The sequence below is a fragment of the Copadichromis virginalis genome, unplaced genomic scaffold (genome assembly GCF_057382275.1).
Source record: "Copadichromis virginalis isolate Kocher_CV1m ecotype Utaka unplaced genomic scaffold, C_Virginalis_male_GT1.1 unmapped_scaffold_1, whole genome shotgun sequence".
In the NCBI taxonomy this organism is placed as follows: domain Eukaryota; kingdom Metazoa; phylum Chordata; class Actinopteri; order Cichliformes; family Cichlidae; genus Copadichromis; species Copadichromis virginalis.
Window position 1 is genome coordinate 3,318,356 of NW_028188589.1, and position 8,782 is coordinate 3,327,137.

The following is an 8,782-nucleotide window of genomic DNA, read 5'->3' on the forward strand; positions in this document are numbered from 1 at the left end:
GTTGCAGTACCGTATTTTCACGACCATAAGGCGCACTTAAAAGTCTTAGATTTTCTTCAAAAAGTACGGCGCGCCCTATAGCGCAGTGCCCCCTATGTGTTGTAAGGAGGACGTAGTAGAGAACACCATGAGAACGTTAAAGGGTGAAGTGTGGGCGTTGATCGTATATACCGGGACAATCGCACATACGTGTATAAAAGAACAGGTATGTGCGTTATGCAGGACATCGTTGTTTTAACAACCCTGAAAATGGCAAAGAGACACGCTTACGAAGCACAGTTTAAACTGAAGGCCATCAGCTACGCGGAGGAACATGGAAATCGAGCAGCGGCGAGAGAATTTAAGGTTAATTTAATGAATCGATGGTTCGCAAGTGGAGGAAGCTGGAAAACAAGCTCCGACAGGTCAAGAATACGCAGCTGAGTTTCCGCGGACATAAGGCGATTGATAGAGGATTTTTATGAAATACAATATAATCAAGTGTGTTTTATTTTCTAGTGTTCATATATTTTCACATAACCAAGCCTATTGTTAAACAAAACACAATGCATTCCTTACTTCAGTGTTTGAGATGTTTGACAAGACAGGATATACATGCATTCTTTACTTCAGTGTCTGTGATGTCAGATAAGCATGAATACTGCTGTGTCGTTATTTTTCAGTTTGTGTGCAGAGGTTAGATAGCTAAGACAATGCCTGAGCTCTCCCCTTTCCGTTAAAAGAGGAAGTGCTATGTAATCCATTTTGAACTATAAATAAAGCAAGCAGCCTGTACTCGTTGTGTCTGTCTTCTCAGAGGCATTCACCCGTGTACACGTTCTTAAACTCTGAGTCGGTCTTATTTCTCTTACTTGTGAACAGATGTCTAAACCCCTGACATTTAATTGGTCCTTCGTAGCCGGATAACTAACTGTTATTTTTAACGTCTAGTTGTCCACAGACGGTTTTCATCGGATTCTGACGTCGTGTTGCCTGCGCTGGAAAAAATCTGTGCACAGTAAAAAGGAAAATCCGGGAGCGTGAATTCGATCTCTGGTCAGCGAGGCCCCACGACGCCAGGACCAGATGTGCCGGATCCAAAACGCAGCGCCACAGTAAGGTGAATATGAAACACTGCATTCCATCTAGCGCTAAAATACGTTGATATTGAGATTTTCCTTTAAAATAGTGTGTAAACCTGGTTAGCGCCGACAGATCTCAATCCAGAAGGGATTTAAGAGACAACAGGCAAGAGCGAAATTCTAGAAATCGCTATTAAAAGTTCCGGTTGCTTTGGGAAAGCAGCTGTAACGGAACGAGTTCCGGTCGCTCTGGGAGTGGCTGCAACGGAACAGTTAGAAGGTTGCACAATAAAAATACGGAAAGTCTCAATAAAAATTATAAAAGCGCGCTCTGTTTGTGTTAACAAAGAGAAGTGAGTTGTCATTTACGACCCAATACGCGGTCGAACCCTTCTCAAGCTGTTTTCCTGTGTACACTCACGAACTGGCTGGAGTGGGAAACTAAGGTTGTGCTTCATCACGTAAAATCAATAACCGCTTTCTCAAATAGTGAGAAAGTAGAAGGCTGTTATTGATCACCTGCCCGCTCCTTTGTGCCAGAGAAGGTGTCACAGTTCTGACGTAATTAGTTTAAAATGGGTAACTCTAAAACTAAAGTAAAATTAACAGCAGATGAAGAGTGGTTAGAAAAAAACTGTTCAAATGCAGGAATAGTCAGTGCAAAAAGGTGGAGAAATACAAAATAAAATATATTGTCCAGCTTGGCAAGGCAAATGCACCCCTGATTTAATAAATGCTTTAAAAACCGCTTTGCAAAAAGAGCTATATGTGGAAAAAAGTCAGAAGAAAAAAGCAAAACGTCTAGCAGAATGGCATCTTTTCAAAGTGATGATGACAGACGTAGAAGACGTGGAGAGGAAGGAAGTGAAACAGATGAAGCGGAAGTTTACAATATAGAACAACTGCTGCTAGGGTCAGAAGCCAAACCAGCAGTTGTAGTATATGTGAACGGTGTGCCGTTAAAAAAAAATGTTTTGAGACACAGGAGCTTGTAAAACTGTTTTAACTGTAGAAGTCCCAAATGTAACATTTTCAAAAAACACTATAATTGTGAAATCAGCCTCAGGACATGTGACAAAACAGCATCTAACCGATCCCCTTTTTATGTCACATAGAGATAGTGGCCGTGGCTGCAAAAATCAGTGCATTTATGACCCATCATGCCCAGATTGTATGAAATAAATAAAAGGAAATCATTCATATGAAGACCTTTTCTTTTTTTTCTTTTTTAAATGACATCAGAAACAGCAGTATGCGACATTACGTGATGGCAGAGCTTCAGTTCATCCTTTGTCATTTTTTTTTTTTTTTTTTTTTTTTTTAATAAATAGGACAGGGGGAATGAATGAGAGAAAGAGGGGGAAGAAAGAAAGAAAACCAAAGGGGAGAAGAGACGGTGAGAAGGGGGGGGGAAGAGAGAGAAAAAAAAAAAAAAGAACTCCTGGGTCACCTGTATGGAGAAAAAAAAACAAACAAACAAACAAAAAAAACAAACAGAGGAGACAGCAAACAACAAAGAGCAACATAATAATAGAGAAAACAAAGCACCATCACAATAAACTAGCTAGTCATAGATATCAATATTTACTAAATAATAAACGATATTGTGCAGCACGCAAGATAGACAGCGCACAGTGTGCTTTGAGGCAGCAGCCAAGAAAGCTTTAGTCCGCGTCTGTGAACACCCATGTGTGCATACCTGTGTGGATCAGCATGCTTGCATTCCAAAGGTTTCTCCATGTAATGATCTGCTAGGGAGTGTGGGGGGGGCCACAGCCCCGTCCTCCAGGGTGTGAAGCGGGTATGGAGGAGATCAAAACTCCAGACATCCAGAGGCCCCCAGAACACAAGAGACCATGGAAGACCAACAGAGGGGCAGCCGCGCCACTGTCCCAGAAAGAGCTGAGGAGAGTCCCAGATGAGGGCTCGCCCAGCAGCCGCGGAGCAGAAGTCAGGGGGAGTTGCAGTGACGCGCCCGTGAGCTCCGCCGGCCCCCAGCTGTGCCTGAGTGACCGAGCCCCAGGCCGAGAGGCCGGGGGCACCCCACCTCCAAAGGGGCCCGAGCGAGCCCCAGGCCCCAGGCCCCGACAAGCGGCCGCCAAGGAGTGAGCCGGTGTGTACCTGGACGCCCACCCCCAGACACAAAGAACCACCAACACACCGACACCTGAGGGAGTCCGCCACCGGCAGGGGAAGTGGTGGTGGGTGGAGATAGGCCTCCAAACCTTGGAGGGCCTGAGGTGTCCCCAGAGAGGTGGCGTCTGATACCCAACCTGACATATAGACACAGACATACAGGCACACACAGATACAAACATCCATTCCCACCCTCATGCTCTCATATGCACTCACTCCACACTCAACCAACGTGGAGACAGACATAAAGAGACGCTGTACACACAATCACACTCCCCAAGCGTACTCTACAAACCGGGTCTAGGTACCCTTGCCCCTGGAGGGGGGAATTGCACCCAGACCCAGGTGGTGTTACCCTTTTCCCTGCGGTGGGGAGAGGCAGACCACCCCGACTCCGCAGCAGCAGGGAGGCCCCACACCCCAGACCGCAGTCGGACGGCCAACTCCTCCTACTAGCCCTCCCGCTCCAGCAGGCCGCAGAGAATGGGGGTGGGAGAAGACTCCAAACCTCCCTCCACCCGCTCATTGTAGTGTTGATGCATATGTGTTCTAAGGTGCAATTAAAACCCAGGAGGGCATGGAGCTACCTGCCAAGGAGCAGCAGGTAAGCGCATAGTCCCTCCTGCTAGCCCTCAATGACTAAGTGTATTTAAAATTGAGAGGTGGGCAACGACGTCAGGGGTGAGGTATACACCCTGATGGTGATTTGGATGAAGACCTTTTCTAAAAAAAAAAAATAAAAAAAAAAGAGAGATGCATAAGGTAGATTAAGGCTGTATCATTGTACAGCCAAGGAAAGTGTGTGAAAAGATAAATGTTTCCATCCTGGAGGTGGGTGAGACTGCAGCTCATTCACGTCCTTGATGGATACAAAATAAAATATAATAATAAACTACTTGGTTCGACATGCAACAGAGAGAATGCATGTGACTGAAGGTTGGATCTGAGATGAGGCAAACAGAAGACCAGTCTAAAAGTAGGCACAAACCTGTTCAGAGATGAAGCAAATTGTACAGATTGGATGAACTATAAATTATCTGTTTGCTGAGTAAGATGATCCTAACTATTAAATTGTCTCAGTAGTAGTATAGTGATATACACTAGTAAAATATTGTAATATACTATTGTTACTATATAGAGAGAAAAAGATGATGATATTAATAATGATATAAAATTAATATTGACAAGAAGTATCCTAGTCAGTATGATGTGAGATGGACAATTGTTATGAAGTAGTCTGCACCAAGCTTAAGGTTTGCTCAAACTCAGTATAATGACATATGAGATGAAGAAAATAAAGGCAATATCTAAACCAATTAGGTGCATAGAGGCACTTAACCTGCTTGAAAACCTGTCATTTATCCTAGATAAATATTACTGAGATACAGAGCACATCTATAATAACAACTAATAAGCCAAACCCTGTAGATAATAACTAAACCTACAGGATTATGAAGCTGAATTAAATGTGTGGACACCGCTAAGTTGATGAGCATGTTACACATTTTCTTTTATTTTTTATTTATTGGTTTTTTATAGCAGAGGCTGCATGCTATTAAAAGCCAACACATGCAGCTGTCTGTGAGCTCAGTTTCCCCTCACACTTCTGCTTTGTTTCTGGCAGCATTTTTCTTTGTCTTTTTGTGTCCTGACTCATGTATGTTTTTGTTTTTTGATTATTTTGTTGGTTTGGAAACAAATTTGTGCCGATACTTGAGGGATTGGGTGTGACGGGTACAAAATAATAAATAATAATAACACTATGAAAGTTGATAGTAGGGTGAGTGCAAGGCGGTGTGTGAAAAGAGGAAGTCTGAGAGAGAAGTGCGTGCGTAGGCAAACTGCAGAGTATGTGCGTCAAAAGAGGGTGTATTGTTTTTACATCAAGGTTTAGTAGAACTAAAGTAGAACGTCACAAACAAACAGATAAAAAAGTAAAATGAAGAGAAAAAATAACTGACAATTACATTAATGAATAGAAAACACACATACACAAAGTGCCATATGTGAAATTATTCTAGGAAAGAATCAGAAGTGGGATAGTTTAATATAAGATGCAATGAAGGAAGCAGCTTACACTCCTTTAATTTCCAGAGCCAGTGTGTTCCCTCCCCTGCCCACTTGGCCCCCGTATCAGGCGAGTATGGAAGGCTGGATAGCCCATGACGGGTAAGATCCCACCTCGAAACCCTGGGACAACCTAAGGCAGGCACAGTCACGATTACTCGGCCTCACTCAGTCCCTGTGAGCTCAGACTCACGGGTGAGATGAAGTGAAGAAGACGGGACCTCAAGGGTAAAGCCGCTGGGCTAAGGCGGAGGTGGAAAGTGGCAAGTGGAGCCCTAACTTCTGGCTGAGGACAAGGAACGCTGCTATTTAAGGTGGGAAATCAAAATTTGGGTTAGTAAATTTGGGAAGGAGAAAATTGACTGTTTAAAGGCAAAATTATGAAGGAGTCTGACACACTGGAAAAGCAACATATGCAAATTCACATACACAAACATAAAATACATTTGAGTTTGAAATTGAGGAACTCAAAGAAGCTATATGACAAAGTGAGTTATGAAAACAAAAAGTGATTAAAGTAGTTTTAAAAGAGTGACTTAGGAGTGCTCTGGGACTAAGTGATCAACAGTAGTGATCACTGTAGAAAGAAATAAAATAATTTAATAAGGTGGTAATGTTTAAACATATGTTTCTGTTGTTACAGCAACTCATTGAGAGATGACTCAGTATGCAAATTAGCTGAAGTGAGTGGTGACGGAGGAACTTCCTGTGTGTGTGTGTGACTGAGGCTTTCAGAAGAGGAAGCATAGCAGACAAGAGAAGTGCAGAGTTGGGTAGGAAATTTATAGTTTAGTGATTATATGTTGTCGTAAAGGGGTTTTATGCTGAATTTAAGTATGTTAAAGGGGGTGATTTTTGTGTGCAAATTGTGTGGTTTTAATGAGACTTTCGGTGTATTGAGGGGGTGAGATTATGTGGTGGCAAAACTTGTGTGTTTAAGGTTGTTGTGGTGATGGGTTGATTCTGTCAGTAAGGTTTGGGTTGTTGTTGTTTTTGTTTTAATAGAGGGAGTTTTAGGAAACACGGACATGTCTGAGGGGCCCATTAGTTTGTAACAGTGCACTTAAAGGAAACCTGTCAGGTGATTTTGTTTTGTGTTTTGTGAGCTAATAATCAGCTCTATTTTTTCTCATTTCTGTTCTAAGCAGGCCTGCAACAGCGCTGACAAATTCTCGGGGAGAGCAAATAAAAGGGGGGCTTTCCAGATTACAATTGGCTGAGGAGAAAGCTACCTGTGGGGACTGATCAGGTCGTAAGTCCCTGTCCAAAATTGTAGGATTTTATGCGAGTCAATCCAGTCCAAAAGCATAAAGAAATATTTTCCTATGGAAAATAAAAAAAAATGAATGAGCTCATTTTGCTGAGGGTGGAGAATCTGATCGTGCGGGAAGCTCCACTATTAGCAATTATATGGTGTGACTGCATGTGAGTGAATGTGTGGCTGGGTGAGTGAGGATGCATAAATGTGGACAAACAATTGGCTTTTACTAGAGAAAATTTCTGTTTTGTTGACTGGGGTTAGATTATGGGATTATAGTATATTGTTGGGAGAATGCCAAATGTTAAAGGGGAAACATTTTTGATGTAACTCATGTTACCATTAATTGGAGCAACACATGACTGATAATTGTTCTGTTTCAAGTTTATTTTTATGACATAGATTGGATCATGAGTGGGGAAAAACTAAGCATTTTGAGTTTTGTATAGTATTGTGACACATTTCATGTGTCAAAATAAAAGGGGGAATTTAGGGTTTAATAATTTAATTGTTTAATAATTTAGGATCATTTTAGGACTTTTTTGGTTCTTATTATGCGTGATTATGTTTGGGGGTTTGTTGATCATTTGGATATGGTAAAACTGAAACTGTTATTTTTATGTTAAGGTTAAAGGATTAAAGAGGTTGTTTTCTTTTGGATCTTTTAGTAGAATAGGCGCTTATAATGATTTTCTGGTTAAAAAGGTGACTTAAGATTAGAGTAGAGGCACTTGCAGCAGCGACAATTCGTGTACAGGATGTTGATGATAGCGAGCAACCGGACGGGAAACCAGCGCTTAAAGAGTTTTAAAGGGATGAGTAACGTTGAAGAATATATATAAATACAAGTCAATAAGTTAAGAACATAATTAGGATCATGCTTTTGATTAAAGAGTCCCAAATAGGATAAGTTAGGGAGGTGCAGGAAAAGGTGTTTTGCTTCCTTTGCAGAAGATCCCGGCGAGGATCCTGGAGGCCCCGAGGCTTGATGAACCACATCAGACGAGACGCAAGAGGAGCACTAGAGACGTGCAACCTCACGACTCAATCTGGGGAACTGACGTACCAGACGAATTCAAACATGGACCAAAGGACAAAAAGTAATGCTTTCTCTATTCCCGTGGGCAGGAAATGCCAAAAACATGCTCAGAATAGAGACACTCGACTACCGTTTTGGACTGTTTCTGAATGCTTCAACAAAGATCAACAAGGCTCAGAATGAAGAAATCGATGCAGTGCGCATCACAATAATGCAACACCGAGTCGCATTGGACGTGATACTAGCCGAGAAAGGAGGCTTATGTGTGCTCTTCAACACGACTTGCTGCACATACATTCCTGATAATGTGCACTCCAACAATATGACTGACGCACTGGACGTGCTGCGACAACTGAGTCGAGCTCAACGACAGGACTACATCACTGGTGAAGAGGACTGGCTCACATGGCTTCTTAGTGGGTCATGGAAGACGTTGCTCATGAAAGGACTAGTACTCGTTGGAGTACTGCTCATACTCCTTTGCTTATTCTCAACATGCATATTGCCCTGTGTCCACAGAATGGTAAACAATATGTTCACCACAAAACTACTAGCATATGTCTCCCTACCCCAATACGAACCACAAGCAGAGATTGAACTTGAAGAAGATGAATTTTAACTGATGATCATGTATGTTTTCACCAAATGACATGCAAGTTGAAAATGTGACTAACAAGTGACTATGCATTGATTAAACCTGTGAAAAATATTAACAACAGGAGGGAATGATAGAGGATTTTTATGAAATACAATATAATCAAGTGTGTTTTATTTTCTAGTGTTCATATATTTTCACATAACCAAGCCTATTGTTAAACAAAACACAATGCATTCCTTACTTCAGTGTTTGAGATGTTTGACAAGACAGGATATACATGCATTCTTTACTTCAGTGTCTGTGATGTCAGATAAGCATGAATACTGCTGTGTCGTTATTTTTCAGTTTGTGTGCAGAGGTTAGATAGCTAAGACAATGCCTGAGCTCTCCCCTTTCCGTTAAAAGAGGAAGTGCTATGTAATCCATTTTGAACTATAAATAAAGCAAGCAGCCTGTACTCGTTGTGTCTGTCTTCTCAGAGGCATTCACCCGTGTACACGTTCTTAAACTCTGAGTCGGTCTGCAGTGTCTTATTTCTCTTACTTGTGAACAGATGTCTAAACCCCTGACAGCGATCATCGAGCAAAGAACGAGCGGGAGAAGCGTTTCGACGGTCACCATTC